Source organism: Meleagris gallopavo, chromosome 1 (assembly GCF_905368555.1).
Source record: "Meleagris gallopavo chromosome 1, MGAL_WU_HG_1.1, whole genome shotgun sequence".
NCBI classification, from domain to species: Eukaryota; Metazoa; Chordata; class Aves; order Galliformes; family Phasianidae; genus Meleagris; species Meleagris gallopavo.
In genome coordinates, this window is record NC_139404.1 from 64005085 (window position 1) to 64023633 (window position 18549).

At 38.2% G+C, this 18549-nt stretch overlaps 1 protein-coding gene across 2 annotated transcripts in view; it reads left to right on the forward strand.

Moving 5' to 3' along the window:
• The first annotated feature begins 256 nt into the window (after positions 1-256).
• Positions 257-18549, forward strand: part of LOC104911682 (uncharacterized) — a 71288-nt gene continuing 52995 nt past the window's right edge. For both annotated transcript variants that reach the window (XM_085231236.1, XM_085231244.1), the window contains exon 1: positions 257-588. The gene's annotated coding sequence lies outside the window, so the exon portion shown is untranslated. The remainder of the gene's footprint in view (positions 589-18549) is intronic.

The window sequence follows — 18549 nt, forward strand, 5'->3', positions numbered from 1 at the left end:
ACAGCAGTGATTTTTTTTTAATTTTTTTTTTAATATCCTACTTTCACATCACAACTTCCCAGTGGAACTGTTATATTTACTCTAACTGGTGAACATCACTGGCACGCACAATGTCTGGCTGGTGAAGATTTGTGTAGATTGAAAGGCAAATAATTCCCAGCAACTGGCAAGTCATGAGTGGGCAAGGTGCCCATGTTCTAGATCCTGTGCTCAAACTTATCAGCTCTATTATTATCCCGGCTGAAATGTAAGTTGCCACAGGTAGAGGTTACTCCACCTTTTTCCACAGCAAAAAGTATTTTCCTTGTGACACCAAAGGGCTTTGAACTTTTCTGTATTGGAGTCAAGTAATCAAAGGATTTTGTGGTTTGATTAAGAAAAACCAACAGACCAACAGCTGCGTCATAGCTCAGATTACCTGTCTTTTCTTACAGTTCATTTTGCAGTCAGGGATCAAGCAGACTGGTGAGAAGTATGTAGATGAAGAGGTGTAAGTATCTGTAGAGTGAAAAGAAGACTGAGAGAAGAAATATGCAAGGAACAAGGAAGAAAGGCAACTGCCACCCAGAATAGAGCAACTGGAAAACTGTAAGTACAGTCATATATTTCTAACATTCGTATTAATATAATGCTGAGATAAAGTTTTAACAAGGTAATCTAACTCCTAGATCTCTCTGTTGAAGTTAGACGAGCCAATGTAAATGTATGCTGCTTTAAATGAGAAAAATGTAGGCCTCTGAGTGTGGTGTATGTTTGTGGTCTTGGCATGTTTCCTAAAGGCCAGACATTTATAGAAGGGAGAGACTTTATACAAGCCTATACATACACACCTCCTTCTCCTTGACACTAAAGAAACAAGCTAACCATCCAGTTGAAAATTTTAAGGTATCTGAACATACCAGTTGGTCATAAGATGAATGGCTGTTTAAGGGGAGATGAGACCTGTTTATGCCTAATTAGATTATTGCCAGCTGTATCTGTATGGTTTAGGTCTAGTGAGACCCAAGAACATCTGGTCCTCATAAAGGCTGTGAGCACAAAGGGGGATTTTGGTTGATGGGAAGAATTCATTGTTCATGTGACTGCTAGGCAGATGGTGAAAAGCGTGAAGGTAGAAAAGTTCCTCTGGGAGTCTCCTATTAAGAGAACTGTGTAAGAGTCAGTTTCTGAAAATTGTTGTCTATCTGAGCTGTAGGAAGTTTCTGCCCAATAAACTGTTTCCTGAGGCAAATTGTATTTGAGTGAAACAGACTTTTGATGTAACCATTTTTTCCCTTTTTTTTCCCTGCCTTATTGAGGAAGCTTTTGAGTACCCATAAAAGGACATCATGGTTCTTGTGTGATTTTATCTGCAAGTGATAGTCTGTACCAAAACACTGGTAATAGAACAGGAAAAATGTAGCCTGGTCTCTTAATTGAGAAAGCAATTGTGATTTAAAAAATGAAGGAAGGAAAATAATTTGGAATTTATTGTTAAAATGTTATATATTTTAACAATTTATTTAAAGAAGAGAGATTTAAAGGAAATCCTTTTACTGCTAGGCTACAAATAGCAGGACTTTCACTAGATATAGAGAGTCCTGGACCCTTGAAGCTACGATAAGCACAGAGAAAAATATGGCAATTCTTTTTATGGTAAATTATAGCAATAAAGTAGTATTGTTCCTTTGTTTAAACTGGATTGTGCAAGGCAATATTCCTGGTGCATGGCATCATTTCGACTTATCTCCATTTCTCCTTTATGTCCTCTCAACCTGACTATCGCAGCTACCTGGCCCAAATCCCAGCTCTTCAGTGGGAGCAGAATGCTGCAGTCTGCCCTCATATATACGTGTCAGGAAACATGAATGTCAACCTCTTTTTCCAACAATTATGTTGGCTCCCATCTGCTTTAGAATCCAGCTCAAAGCAACTCTGCATCTATTTAAAATCCTATTTGACAATCTGTATATTAGCACAAAGAACCTGTTTAGATTTTTCTTGAAAACAAAAATACAAAGTAAGGAAAGAATTTTGCTAAAATATATTAGTGGATAAAAAAAGCTGGAGCTTGTTTCAGCCACTGTGTTCTCTATGCACCTGGCAAAAACAATGTCTGGCCTATCTATTAAACTCCTGTGATCAAAATGTATTTATTTGCTGGAAACAATTACAGTTTTTGTATTACTCTATTTACACCAAGAGAATGAACCCTAATTAATTTTTGTTAGGTGTTAGCTGTGATTGCTCAGCTTTCCAAAGGGAAGAGAGAGGTCAAGAATCAGAGTTCATGGAAGGATTTGATCTTTCAAGCTGCTTTCCAAAGATTTTAATTGCACCTGGAATTTGGCAGCTTTATCCTCTTGGGCTGTGCAATGGGAGTACTGTGCATGAACTTTTAGAGCTATTGAAGGAGGATGCTCTAGGATTAAAGCCTTAAGCAGGCCCACACACTTTTCTTCCTGTTCTGTTTTCCATTCTTTAGTGCCAACATTGTAATCTCCAACCTGTCTCTCTGGGGCAGAGATGAGAATCTGGGGACAGTAAACAGTAGGATATTGCAGTTAAAAGGCGAGGATCTTTAGAGACAAAATTCCCACACCTGTCCTGACCAGATGAGGTTAAAACTCCACAGCTCAATGTAACTTAAATATTTATGGATCTGTCTTTTGGTCCAAGACCACCACCCCTAGAAGAGGTGAGAGCTTCTTGGTTATATTTGGAATTCATTGTCATTATTCTTAAAATTTCTGCCTCAAAACAAATCAATTTGTATGGTATACAAATTTACATTATCTGTCTTTAATGAAGTTAAAACACTTTTAATAATGACTTCTCTGTTGCACTATAGTAAAGAAAAAAATGTCTGAAATTGTGTGCCATTTAATGAACAGATAAGCAGCAGCTCTTCCTCTAATTTATTGAAAGGAGTTCAAGGAACTTTGTTTGTTCAGGTTTGAGCATCTAAACTTTGGGCTGCTTAGTAAATAAAAGATTTACTCTTTATTTAGCAATGAAGTCACATAAAGTGAACTGCCCAAGTCTGGAGCTGGATAAAAAGTTTCCCAGATTTTAGATGGAGTTTGGATTTGGGATTTTGGTTTCTTGTACTATAAGGAAAAAGCCAAGCAAGAAGTTATATGTGTTAAAATATTTCACTTGTGTTAAAAAATTTGTGTGGCTCTAATCACTAGTTTATGAATGAACAGATTTGGATCTGAATTTCATCGGCAGTCTAGATCAAGGCTTCTGTTCAGGGCCATCTTTCATCCTAAATGGCTTGTGCGGGTTTATGACACTACAAGTTTTTTGTTGTTGTTGTTTTTGTTTGTTTTGTTTCTGCTTTGTTTGGGTTTTATTTGTTTTGTTTGAAACTTGATACATTTCAGACATCTGCAACGCTTTGATTTAAATTGGCAAATTAGCAATGCTTTCTGCAGATAATGAACTTGTGGATATCATGGGCAACTGATACCTGCATTTGTCAACCTTGACCTGCTTTCTCTGCTTAATTTAAAGTCTTTTTGAAAAGCTTTTTCTAGACAAAGATACCTGGGGTAAGACATATGTATCATTTAAGTATCAATTGTAATCAATGTACAAAAAAGTTTAAGAAGTGAAATACATTTCTAGTGATTAAAAAAAAAAAAAAAAAGCATATATATATGCATATATATATATATATATATATACCAGCTCATGCTTCAGGATAAATTGCCTAGGGAAATGGGAAAATCCGAAAAGGCAAAAAGTTCTGCATTGCTTCCTGAAATTTCAGCAAACAGGTTTTTGCAGCTGTATGTAATTACAAGAAGTTAGAGGACTGTTTATTTAACAATGATATATTTATGCATTTACTAGGAAGTACAGCATTAGTCAGAAAGACATTAAAATATCTGTTCAACTATCTGTTACAGTATCTGCAAAGTGAAGCCTTTAAGAAGTAGTATTCTTCCATTCAATCATTTTTCTGTTTCCTGTAAACACTGCAAGAAAGGCATAATCCAAGGGGGAAGTTCATGGAGGTTCACAAAGAAACAGAGATGTTCACTTTCTAAATTTATTTCTCTCTCTGATACAAATATAACACCTGTTTATATTTCAGGACTTCAGATTTTTTTTTTTTTTTTTTGTATGTTTGTCTTTGTCTCACTTTTGTTAGGTTAGAAAATTGTACTGTCTTCATTCCTGATTGGGAAAGCTGAGCACTGAACTGATATATGCAAAATTGTTTAGGGCAGAGGGGTGATTTGAGGATCTCAAGCCAAGACTACCTTACCTCCACAACTAGTCTCGTAGATGCCTATGGTTTAGTTGGAGAAGTTTTTTGGTTCTTATGAAGTAATGCATGCCCAAATAACTTCTGTTTTGTTGTGGTTGAGTGATTTGGTGGGCCTCTATGTGGATCCAGGCAGAATCTGAACCTTGGTTATGCATTCTCCCCATAGTCTGGCTCTTACAAGCATAGTTAGGGTATATCTCTTAGAATAATCACCTGGAATGAGTGGCAGTCTCCAAACTCGTGAGAAAAACATCTGGAGAAAAACTAGATGGTGGTGGTGGTCCAGCTTATCCAACAGCTTTGTGGTTACAGCATCTGACAGTGATGTGATGCAGTCCTTTCTCTACAGTATGTGGGATTATAGTCCGCATGCTCTAGACGTGCTAATTCCTGAAAAAAGTGCCTCGACTATCAGAGAGTAGTTGATGTTTGAAGATACTTGATTTTCAGTTCCTCCTTTAAAGGTTTTTTTTTTTCTTGTGTTAAATAGTACAGAGAATTGAAACCAGTGTTTCAAAGTCACAAGCTAGCATCATAGCTGCTCATATTAAAACCAGAAGATGGAATTTAACTCTAATATTTTTCTTGGGTAATTTCTTTTCTTTCTTCATCTTCTTGAATTAATTTAATGGTGCTGAAAAGTTCTGAAATTTTTTCCTGGACTAAATTCATTACTTAAGACAATGGGAGTTGACTAGTTTACTTCAGTGGGAATTAGATCAGGCAATTTATTAAAAAGCAAGATGCAACATGAACAAGCAATAAAGCCAACTCTCCCTTCTCTGAGTGCTCCTCTACAGGCACACACATTCTCACACGCAATTTCAGCTTTGATCTCCAATCGTGAAAGTGGGTTATTCTCCAGGCTTTTTCATTCCTTGATGATCTGAGAAGGGGTTGCCAGTGTTGCTGTGGGCACCTTTCTATTGTGGACTGGATTTATATCATGAATTCTTCTCATAAGGTTAATCAAATAAGTGCCAGAGCATAACATACGCTATTTAGACCATGTTGATTGTCATTTAAGGCAGTTGTGTTCTGTGGTGTTCATAACGTTTAAATTACTCCTTTATTACATAACTGCCATGCAGATTTTTGAAGCAGGAAGCAAAACAGACTCTGTGACTGAAAATGAGCAAACAACAAGTGGAATAGATTTTTTATAATGCAGCATTTTATTAACAGTACCAAAGCGCATATTGCACATTTTCCAGTACACAACATAAATAACTACTGATGTGCTGTTATCACAAATGCAAGAGCATTTATGGATATATCTCCTGAAGTGTGCAAAGCCCCCACACCAGCTAGCTGTTTTCTGTATGCAGAGTGAAAGCCTTTTCTCTCTGCCCTCAATAATATAAGTACTTGTTTTAATTATTGATTACTGCAGATTCTCTTCCTCCTCCTGTCAAGGTCAGATCTTTGAATCTGATTTCAATGAGAAGGTAATCAGGAAAGTAGAGAAGAGGGTGCCTCAACAAAGAAGGGAAAACCTTTTGTAGTGAGCCTCAGTAGTTGAGGGATGTGAGAGCTTTCTCTTCACTTTGCCTTTGCTTGGCATAAAAGAGTAAATGCCACTTAGAGGCTGGCTATGCACTCAACCCATTCTAGGACTTCCATAGATAGAAAACTAAGTGATTTCAGAAATGAAAAATAAAAGGTGACATGAACCTAGGGAATACCATCTGCAAAAATGGAAGGTTGTCAACAAGATGGGAGAAGTTCAAGTGGTGAAGAATACACCACATTTGGCCATAAAATGCAAGAAGTGTCAGTAGTCTACCTGACATTTTCTGTCATGATACAGATAAGAAAAAAGTATTTCTTTGGATACTTCAATTTGTGGTTAGAAAACTAACAATGAACAGGGTTATGACACTGAAAGGGGAAAACCCACAGACCTTTTGTTTTGTTCCTATTTTTGTATGTGCTGGGGAGGGATGGGACTGGCTGGAATTAATTTTTATGGAGAATCTTAAGCAATCTAACTTGAAGCTATTGCCTCTTTCTACTGTTAGCACTGCTATTGAAGAGATGTATACATTGTTTTTAGAACAACCATGACTATCCACTGACTTCAAGTTCTATCTTATTTATTCTACTGATAGAGATTCAAGCAGAGTTGAATTCAGACAAGGTGTATATTTACATCGCCTTTGGTAGTTAAAATTAAGGAGAACGATCAGACATTAGTAATTTTAATGTATTTACATTTCCTCCTTCCATTACTCTACAAATCCACCTGAAAGTAGAGTTGTTCACTTCAGTGACTTTATTAATATGTAATTCTTCAGTGTCAATCTTTCAATTTTGACCTGTCTTAAGATATACTTTTCAGAAGCACTCATTGATCTAATTCTTCTCCCACTGAAGTTGACAATAGAGCTTCCATTAAGTTGACACCGAATTATGTCAACTTTAATCATTTTGAAGATGGTACCTGGTGCATCGCCTGGCCCCTCAAACAGCAATTACAATTGAGATTCTAGATTGGTAACACATTTCTCTGTCTAAAATAAATGTAAAACAGTCTTGATCCAAACCTTAACAGTAAGGGAAGTTTAAGTTTGTTTTTCTGATACTTCAAACAGTGTGCAAAACAAAATAAATATGTTGTCACTTCTAAGAGCCAGAAAGCTACCCTGTAACTATTCTGTTTGCTGCTAACGTTTGCATTCAACAAAGATAAATAGCTTGCTCTGAAAGTGATGCCTCCTATTTAATTCCATGGAAACTACAAGAGCTACAGAGAACACAGTAAAACTATATGACAGAGAAAATTCTCAGCTACAAAACACTATTTCTCAACATACTCACCACCATTAGCTATTAATTTTCACCAGCAATGAACAAGAGCCTGCATGCCACGCCCATAAAGATCAGCACAAGCAGATGTGACCCACTTTCACAATTGCCACTGCTTGAAATGCGTCACCCACCACCTCACTGTGATCACATCTACTGTGCAGTTTCCATAAACATTCAGCAAATGTCCATGAATATCAATAGTTGCCATTTTTTCCGCACGTAGGATTTCAGTGACGCACCTTTGCTTCATACCCACTTCCATGCCAGAAGACATCGTGTCAGGCTGCCCTTCTGCTGCCATCTGTCACATGGCAACAAAATGTAATGCAATATTGGTGGGAAGGTTCAACCTGTACTTTCATACCACCAACATCTGCCTCTGACACTGTGGTCCTACATCGTAGAATAGGAGGCATTACTTTCAGAACAACACTTGTAATAACTCCTGTGATGCTCCATATTTCTTCTTCCCCTCACAGTAGTCTTAATTGACTCCTTATTGATTTTCTTTCTCTTTTTCTGGCTGTGTACAGGGATGGAAATATGATGGTTTCACTTATGTAGAATATATAGCAGATTGCTGTGTGATCGATAGCAATATTACCCTAAAGATGTATTTCTACAGTATATTGTCTGACTCTGAACCATTCAATCACAAGGAGCATCAAGCAATTCTGACTGTTCCTTCATGTTCCATTAATACTCAGAATCACTGGCAATCTTTGATTTCTCCCTCATCTTTAAAATCTAGTGATCCGATATCTTTTACAAATAGCCAACTTTATTACTGCCTGGTCCTGTTACTGCTTTTTGACTATTTTAATTCTGAAATTACTTGTGTTTCCTTCATGGAGCTGTGTAGAAACACAATCAACTTTTCTGTACAGACTGGGAATTAGTTTTGCAATATGCATGTTGTGATGAGTCCATTTGGCACCCTAGTGAATAAATTAAACAGGTTTGGTTAGATGAGAACTGTTTTTGATTTATCTGCAAGCAATTTTGGAACAATTAAATGAAACAAAACAAAAATGAAAAAATTATATTTTCAGTGCTTCATTTGTGGGATAGTTTGCTTCAAAATAGAGCATTTCAGTTTTAGGTGACGTAAACTTCAGACCCAGTTCCAAATGAAACAATCTTGCTTTGAGAAGAATATAGTAAAAAAAACTTTTCAATTATCTTGATTTGCTGCTCCTTCTTCTCCCTCCCCTGTGTCTGAAACTGCTGTAGCTGTGGCATAAAGCTATAGTCTGACCTTTCCTGTTTACCACTGCATTTTTGCATTGTTCAAGTTGCATCAGAGTGGAAGACTACACTGAAAAAAGCCTCAAGAGTCAGAGTTTCCATGATGCCCTCACAGACCCTGAGTAACACTTGAGGCAAGTTTTTTGCTCTTTGAGTATGTCATTACAGAACAAATGAAATAAAGATAAAGCCTACTAGAAATTATGCTTTAAAAAAAAAAAAAAAAAAAAAAAAGTCCTGGAAGTGTTATAAAAATTCCTGGAGTAAGTATGCACTCTACCCTAGCTACTGCAGACAGAAGGGTATGAATTCTGCTGTGCTTATTTTCTGGTTTCTGAATCTGCCTCTGGAGCATCTGTACAAGCTACTGTTAAGAGTAGGAACACTTAAAGAGATGGGAAACCAGTTCAAGTTGATATTGCGACTTCTAAAATATTTCCTCAGTAGTGAGATGTTTATAATTACCTGTTCTTTCTAGTGCATGTGAAGAGAGCTCATGGCAGCCTGACTGGAAGTAATCTTGAAGTCTCTGCACATTTGCAGGTGAAGCATATTCTGAACATAAATGAGAGATTAATCATTTGAAGACAGCTGACTGCTCTAAGCAACAGCCACTTTTCATCAACGCTTGTGATACAAATTAAAAAAAAAAAGACAAAAAAACAAACCACACACACTCGATATACACAACTAAATATAACATAAAAGTCCTCAAAAGCCAATCAATAAACCGCAATTAACTCTCACAGCTGGAAGCATGTTTTGCTTTGAGTGTAACCAGCAAACAGCTTGACTGTGTGATGATTATTGCAATCAGGTTATAAAGGAGAATGTTATTTAAGAGATGCTCTTTTGGAAGGTGTTCTTGTAAATGTGAGCAAATTTCAGAATTCCTTTCCTCCTTTCCAAACTGGTGCAGACCTTGGTAAAAGGCAAAGAATGAATGTAAAGTTGTTTTGTAATTCAAGTGCTGCTGTTGGGCACAGAGGTTCATTAGATCTCTTCTCTGTGCTCCCACTTGCTACTCCTGTTCAATCACTAGCCACAGAATAGCCAAGCAGACTTAGTATTTGGTCAGTTTGGCCAGGTCCCAGTCAACACTGACTGGATGCACAGCACTTGAAAGGAGGTGAATCACAGTACTTGGTGAGGGGAAAGCATAGGGGAAGAGACAAGAAGACACTCCTTGGAAGAGGAGATTTAAAAAAAGGGTTGGTATGTTTTGAGTTCTCTCATACAGTGACCTTTTCAGATACCTCAGCAGAGCTTCAGAGTGGCCTAGAATAATGAGAGCTTGTGACATGTGATCCACATGACTGGCCACCCTAATGCTGACAAACTGAAGGACAAGTTTTAATCAATTTTAAAAATGGACATGTCAACAGTATCAGGGAAATGAATTTTTTAGTGCTCCTCAAAAGTGTCCTCCTTGTCCCAGAAAATTATTCACTTCCAGACTGGTATACAAAACTCTCATTTCAGTAAGAGCTGGATTTTTAATTTTCTCCTTGCAGTTCATGGGACATGTTTTAGAAGCTGCGTAATATTTGAGAAGTGTTTTCCCTGCTGGAAATATGGTCGTATTTTAGAAAGTAACACTTATGTTGATGTTTAGTCTCCATTTCTCACAGTATCCACTTCTCTGATTGTTTTCTCTGTACATAAATACAACATTGCAAACCCCTTGTAGATAGGTGTTCATTTCATGTTACAATTTTTTACTGGTCTTCGTGTATGCATGGTGCTGTGTCTTGTTGCAGTTTTTGCCTGTGATTCAGCAACAGCTTCTAGATCACTACTTCACATACTCTGATCTTCCTCCTTTGTAACTAAGCTGGTTGAAGTTTTCCCATTTATTTTTGTATCTTTGTTATATTTGGCAAAAAAAGACAGTCTGCCAATCATTTTGCTTAATGGTTAAGCCGATCTCTGTTTTGCTAGAACTACATGATTATGGAAGAAATTTTGTACTCCCATGAGAGATGTTTTACGTTGTTTGGTTATTTTTTCAAACAATGGTCTCTTTTTCTTGGAAGACATTTACATTTTCATAACGAGCATTTTAGGATGCTGAATGTAACTTTTACTCCATTGTGCTGTTCAATTTGTACTTCACGTCTTAAAAAATATTTAGACTGTCATTAGAAGTTAGTTGAAAACAAAAACTGGTTCCTTTCTAGGTCATGTGCTCTTCCCAGTCTCTTTTGATTTTGAATTATTCATGCTGCAGGTTACAGGTTATGTATGAAATGACTGCAATTCATATGAGGAAATGTGAGGATGAAAAGTTTTATAGGGCGTCTCCAGATCGGCATATTTTTTTCCCTTAACTACAAGCCAAAGTGGAGGGATCCTCACTGTAGCTAAAAATTATTTTTTTCTCATCATTATATTTTACTTTACATATTCTAGTGGTATCTATAAACACTACAGTATAGCAAATGAGCAAGAATTTCTGGGACAATAAGTAGTATAGTGAAGAAGGTGTTGATTGACTGTTGATCCACAATATCAGGCAGGATGCATTAGGGTATATCTGAGTATTTTTCAGTGGCTACATTTCCAGGCTGTATCTGAAAAGAAGAGAGCAAAGGTCTCACTTACCCTATTCCCCTTTTTCCTTTCTCTTCCCGCATACATGGAATGAGTCTCACCTGAACAAAGTCACTGAGGAAAACAAACAGATGTAATTGAGTGAACATAGGCTTAGGTAGCTCTAAACATTGCAAAACATGATAGAGTGTCAAAGTACCATACAGTACAGAGATTCTTCACAATTAAAAGAGATTCTCCCAAGATTAGTGTAGAACAGCATATCTTGGTGTCATTCAGATGTTCTCTCCAGGCTACATTCTTGGCAGACGTTCAGTTTGGATGGTGCTTTTGTTTTTCCAACTGTATATGGACTTCTTTTGTTCTAAATTAGTCTGTTGATTGACTGCAGATGTACACTAAAACAAAGGACATTTCGGTGTACATTTTCAAGTGACTGATGATTAGCATTGGTTGGAAACTCTTCCATTGAAATGATTTGACAGACATTTGTGGTTAGAGCAAAATTGATATTTTCTGTGGAAATGCATCAATTTTACCAAAGGGGAAAAAAAAAAACAAAAAAAACCCTAAACCAACGTTTCTTTTTGTCATGTCATCTCGAAATTCATGGTTTATTTTAGGTCAGCTGGTTGATGGTTCTAAGTTGTTGCATTGTTTTAGAATACTCCTTAAGACTTGTGTTTTATGACCTCTCTCATTGCTTTGATCTCGTTTAATCAGTCTTCTTCCAGCCTCTCCTATGGCAGATAGAATGACAATAATCCAGAACTTTATGTTGTGTGCCCTTCAGAGAGAAAATATATTATAGAGGAATTGCAGATATGATCAGAGCTCATATGGTGGAAGTGAACCAGTGTCATTTGCAATTGCAACTTTGTAGGGGATTAGGATGCTTCCTCTACGAAAAATAGCTGTGGAATGCATTAACTTCCTTTTGAAAAATAGTTCTAGACAATCTTAATTTGATTGAAATCTTCTTCGGGTGCTACTTTTTGCCTTTTTTTTTAATGAAAAAAAGAAAAAGTGTTCCGAGTGTATTTTTATAAATCTTCAATAATTCCCTTAAGTCCAGTTTTAAAGTTCTTCTCCACGAGCACAAGGACTTGAAATTTAGCTTTCATTGAGAAAATAAAAGATCACTAAGTAATCACTTGCTTCAAAGAACTGTGGCTCTAAGGGAAAAAAATGACACAAGAGTTTCATTGGTGACTGGCAAATATGGTATAGTGACAGTGTGGCATTCCAAAGAGTTTAAGAGCCATCAGTAGCAAATGTGATACTTGTTTTGTTGGTGATTATTTTTCTTCTATTTAGATGAATCCACAGATTCCAGGCCTTTAGGAAAAATTGGAAGCAACTTTTTCATTACTGTCTTTCTTGTTGCTCCATGGGTGCAGCTCTCTATGCACAGAGCTAACTGACTAATGTCAGCATGACCAGATGAGACAAAAAAAGATCCTTCTCTCCCTTCCTTACTTCCCAAAGAAAACATGAGTGGAAGGAAGGAAGGAAGGAAGGAAGGAAGGAAGGAAGGAAGGAAGGAAGGAAGGAAGGAAGGAAGGAAGGAAGGAAGGAAGGAAGGAATATAGAAGAAAAGAGAAAATTAGTGGAAAAGAGATCTGGGAGAAAGCTGCCAGCCTCTCCCTTGGTGGTAAATCTCCTATGGATCTGTGCTCACCTGTATTCCATAGGGGAAACAATCTCTGAATGAAAACACATTGAGAACACTGATTGTCAGGTAATGAGGCGTTGTTTAAAAACTGCAAAAATTGCAACTGTAGATCTAAGATAGGTGGCATTCTTATCTTCCCCCCAAGGTGAAATCCTTAGAATCACTATTCAGCATCCTTTTGCCTTCTCCCAGTAACATTTTTGTCTGCAAACTGCAATTTAAATGTGCTGGGATCTCATATTTGCCTTCACATTGAAAGTAGACTGAATGCAAATTTTTTTCCTTGAATATAACAATCAGTCAATGGAACTTCTTTGAAGACTATAGTGATGCATCTGGAGTCTACCAAGTGTGCTTTGGGCCAAAGAAAGGAGGGATGTTAATGGGTGAAGAAATCATATTTACTGGAAATTTTTAATCTCCAGCCAGCCAGTGCTCTGGGTAAAAGAATTCTAGTATTCATCAATTGGGGTTGGAGCTAAACTCATTTCTTATTTACCTCACAGAGAATTTTGTTACAATTTGTGCAAGAGAGAAGAGATCCTTTTGAAACATAAGCTTCTTTTTATTTTATAATAAAAAAATTGTAAACTTTTAAATTAAAAGTTTACTTTTAAAATGACCACAACAATGCACTTTATTTTTGCTTTTATATCCCTTCTCACACTTTTGCTAAAATGGCTAGCTCTGGCTCTGATTTTTGCAGCGACTTCCATCTCTATCGTTACAAATGTTCACATAAGTGAATAAGCTTCTTAATGTCCAGTTCCTCTGTGACTTGAGAATTTATCTTTAGAAAACAAAATGAAACAAAAAACAAAGCCTCCAATAAACATCCCCCAGTTGCTTAAACATCTGTCCTAGTAACATGCAACTGGAGCATGGAGGAAACAGAAGGGTCACACTAACCAAATGTAATTCTTGTAAAACAGGGACATAAGGAGATCAGATTGATAGCTGAACATATTGAGGATTTAATGTTATCCAGATACTTAAAGTCTATGCTTATACAGGCACTAATAACCTCAGACAATATCTGCAAAACCTTTCATTTGAAGAGAGAATAGAAAATCTCATGCATTCGTATCCAGTAGTTTGGCAACTCTAACTTATTAAAATTAATTTTACAATTAGACAAGACACTAGATCTGTGAATTAGTACCATAATGACAGGAACAGATGTCTTTTACTGCTGAATGAGCAACAGAAAATATCAGGAGTGCACTGTGCAATGCTGTCTCATGCTTTCTGACAGCCAACTTAAACTCCATGGAGTCAGCCTGCTCCTTAAAAAATGTACCTAATGTTTGTCTAGCCTGAGGCATACTGCAGTAGTGACAGAAGGCACTCCCACTGCAAGTCCTAAATCCCCTCCACTCTCTTCCCCCAGTCTGTCGGAAACTCTGAGCAGTGTCTATTCAATCTAGCCATTCCCCTCAGGGATGTGTCAAACAGGAAATCAAAGTGTGTTCTCCAGAGATCTCTCTTGGTCCAAACCACCTAATCCCAATTAAATAATCTTGTTGTCAAACATCATTCACTGTGTCAAGATATTACCCATATCTCACGAGAATGCATTTTTTAATGCACTAGGTTAATGCATGGCAGACATGTAGACTTGGCTCCACAGCTCTGTGATGCCGATAAACTGGCAGGACATTCTTAAAGGGTGGCAGGAGAGATTTGACAGATACTTTTCTGTGCTTGCAGAGAAAAGTGAAAATATGACGACTAGAGTATAAGGAGGTAGCAGTCCACAGTTTTCACTGGAGCAAATTCTTGCTACTGCTTTTCCTCTGGCACTGTGGATTTGATTAATTAGCAAGATATAGTTGGAAGGATTGAAAACTGTTGCATTACATAGGCATTCAGATCTGTCTGCACATCACTAAAAATCTGAAAAGGGATTGTTTTTAGGTAATGGTCATCTGTAGGGTGTTTGAGAAGACCTAGTGGAAGACTAGACATGTTGTAGTTCTTCAGTGTTCTCCCTACAGCTCTGCAGAGTGCTATTTCTACTGCCCCATTCCTCGCAACTTCACTGCAGAAGTGGTACAAATTGCCACCAAAAGCAATGTGACCGTTTGATGCTAGGCAGCTTCTAATTGGATCTTTCTATGGTGAGAGAGACTTGAGGAGAGGGAGAACTCATTCTCCAGCTGTTTATATAGTGACATGAATCTGTCATGGACATAGACAGTCATATAATCCAGATGTACTTTTTGTGAAAGAGCCAAGGCAAAGGCAAGATGCTTCCCACACACCTTGAAAATGGGAGTAGTGGGATTTTTTCAGAGAGAACCCTTTGCAACAATATGATATGTGATGTTAGGCACTCTAAGTTTGTTGGCTTAAAAATCCTGTTCCCATTCTTATTTGTTGGTTCAATGTGAGCGATTTTATGTCAGAGTAATTAAATCAAATGGAAGCATTATGTTCTTCAAAGAAACAGCAGAAAGCTACATAGTATTTAAGAATCATATACTCTCATCAAACCTCCAGCTTGTTCAGGAGGGCTTTTCTGCTTCAATTCTTTCCATTTGCTTTTGTGAGTCAAGCAATTGTGTGAGTTAACAATTGCATCTACGCACACATACACACAAAAGCTTTGGATGGTGTGAGCTGAGACACTGAGTTCTCGTGGAACAATGGTATGGTTGAGACAGACGTGCGCTGGCACTGTCTTTTGAAACATTTTGCTTAAAGCTCCATGTTCTGCAGTCATCACTGCTAGCTGCCTGCATTTTAATTCCGTATGTTACAAAGTTCCAGTTCCTCTCTGGATCCTCAGTGTGGAATGGCGGCTGGAAGTTGTCTTTGTGTTCCAAGAGAGGTCTCCAAGTGTGATTTCTGGCATTGCTAAGGCACATTTGCAACCTGGATGTAGGAATTCTGCATCCTCGTGGCCCATGTACCATTATCCCTGTGGCTGAATTACACCGAACAGACAGACCATAGCAGGCAGGATAAGGAATCATATAGAATGGCCTGGATTGAAAAGGACCACAACGATCACCTAGTTTCAACCCCCCTGCTATGTGCAGCGTCACTAACCACTCGACCAGGCTGCCCAGAGCCACATCAAGCCTGGCCTTGAATGCCTTCAGGGATGGGGCATCCACAACCTCCTTGGGGCCCAATGGTTACCAACTCCCCGCGCTTTGCTCAGCCGTTTAGCAGAACCCCTCAGGCCTTGTGCCGGGCGCGACCGCGAGAGGGCGCTCGGCTCGCGCAGCTCACGCTGGCGGCTGGCGAGGCCGTGGTTCAGCGGGCTGCTCCGGACGGGCGGGCGGGCTGCCCCGGCTCGGCCTTCACCTGTGCAGGGACACGCGCATCTCCGCCTGCTTCATCCAGCAGTGTGTTCTGTGGAGACGCACTGACACCGAGATTTGGGGTGGGAGATGCTGTATCTGCAGACTGCTCTTCTGCATGTCATAACAGCTTTTTTTTTTTTTTTTTTTTTCCTTAGTAAAATGGGGAAGCTCAGAAAAATGTTCAAATTTAATAAAGCTAAGTGTGAAATGAAACTGTGCATCTTTGAATTTCCAGTAGGAAGTGGTGTTTGTTCTCAGTTTACTGGCCAAACATCAGAGACTTGCTTAAGGTGCTGTTTTACAGCCCACTGGCTATGGCAGTCATTCTTTAACTTCTGGATAATAATATCTGTTTAATAGTTACACTTCTGGGCTTCTTTCATGAAAAGATGTACATCAGGTATGCCTATGAATGATCATAAAGGGCTGCAGTCGGATAAAGGAAGGAGCTTTCAGAAAGTTAGCCAGATCAGGTTGTGCTTCTGTGATTGCTCCTATTTCCTTGGGAACGGATTAATCCCTCCTCAGATTAGATCCCGAAATGCTGCAATCTAACAATGGCATCCTGGCTTCTAGTAGAAATAGTGCAGCCAGAAGGACCAGGGAAGTGATCACCTTTGTACTCTGCACTGGTGAGGCTGCACCTCAAGAACTGGGTTCGGTTCTGGGCTCCTCCTACAAGGATGACATTAAGACCCTGGAGTGTGCCCAGAAAAGGGCAACAGAGCTGTGAAGGGTCTGGAACACAAGTCTTATGTCGAGTAGCAGAGGGAACTGGGATTGTTTACTCTGTTGTGCCAGGGCAGGTTCAGGTTGGATATTAGGAAAAATTTCTTCTCAGAAAGTGTGGTGATGCTTTGGAACAAGCTGCCCAGGGAGATGATGGAGTCACCATCTCTGGAGGTGTTCAAAAACACTGTGTAGATGTTGCACTGAGGGATGTGGTTAGTGGGCATGGTGCAGATGGGCTGATGGTTGGACTGGATGATCTCAGAGATCTTTTCCAAAATTAATGACTCTATGACCTGTTCATTCTATGTATGATAAAGGTAATAGTGGTGTGGTGTTTTAAGAAATGGCTGCCTGCTTCTTGCTGGAATGTCTTGCATGAAAACCTCATTTACCTAGGTTTTATTTTCTTCAGATATCTGATCAGTTGTACGTATGCCACACTGGTCAACCCCATCGTTGATAGAACACTTGTTTGAGTCCAATTTTCCCTGTTTGCTCTGTATACAGTTTGAGAGTGTAAAGCTGTATGAGAAGGAGCAAGGCTAATCCTTTTAAAGTCAGGAGGTAGGATGATATAAACATAAGTTATGTTTTGATTTTTATGTAACAGAATAGTTTTCAATACAGGAATAAACCATACACTATGAGTAAGGCACCTACTGCTACTTTCTGGAATTTTTTTCTTTGCTTTTCCTTTTTATTTTGCTAGCAGTTCATGAACAAAATGTATCAGGGATTTAAAACCATGGGAGACTTAGGAGAAATAGGAAGCAAAGCTTTGAGGCTTTGCTGAGGCTTCACAAACATTGCACAGGAGTTGTGAAGTTGGTGAATGTGTTCCATGGCCTGAGGGCAGGACTGACACTGTATCTTCTACGCTTATCTTGATTCTAAGTTCCCTGGGCAAAACCTGTATTTTCCTTTTTGTTGTATAAAGATTTGAACGTGACCTGAACCTTGATCTTGCAATAAGAGTGGTCAATAAGGATAGCAAAACTACATGGATACCTGACATACTTTCCAATAGTGGACAGTGGTTATCATGCTCAAAGTTAGACACTGAATAATTTTTCCTTAACATAAGGAGCTTTATATACAAAAAGGAACTTTATGTACAAAAAGGCCATTGATAAGGATAGAAAGTTCATATTTATGAAACTAGGAGTAGAATACAATTTTGTTTGCTTTCAGACAGCTGGTTATTTTCAGAGAAACATTCACTTTTTTATCAAGTTTTCATAAGATTTTAAAAGACAGGATTCAAGATACTTGTGACCACATTTTTAATTCATTGTTTCCCTGCTGTAGCTTTAAAGTTTTCTTTTTTTAACCTACTCTTTAATTTAGTTTCTCCCTTTGCAAAATGTAGATAACTCCACTTTTCAGGGATGATGTGAGGGTGAAATCCATTAATGATTTTCAGACATTCATATTAAAGTTGTGAGGGCCATATAAGTACTGAGATGTCAAGAAATATTAAACAACCTCCTGCAAATGCCTCTGCTCTTTTCTATGTGGTTCATTAGTGTGCACTTGGAGATGACCTTAGTGTTGCTGGTGGCACCCTTTCAGATCCTGTTAAAAACAGCTTTTGAATGACTCACTGTTTTAGGAACATGGAAAGTTTCCCAGAGTGCATTTATGCTCTACTTTCTTAGACTTCAGGAGCAGGAGCTGATCAGGAAGGCTGCTAAAGATGACTGAATAATGACTTGACTATACTTTGGGACATCTGCTGATGATTAAAAAAAAAAAAAAGAAAAAAAGAAAATCTGTTGGCTGTGGCTGGTAGGAAGTAAATACAGGTTGTTTTTTGTGCCACTGATGATGTATCTTTGGAGGATTACAGATGCCAGTTGCTTGACTTCAAGGAAAGTTTTTGCACTGAGGTGATGACACAGACGTAGTATTGAGCTAAAATATTTTTTTCTTTTTTTTCTTTTTTTTTTTCCAGT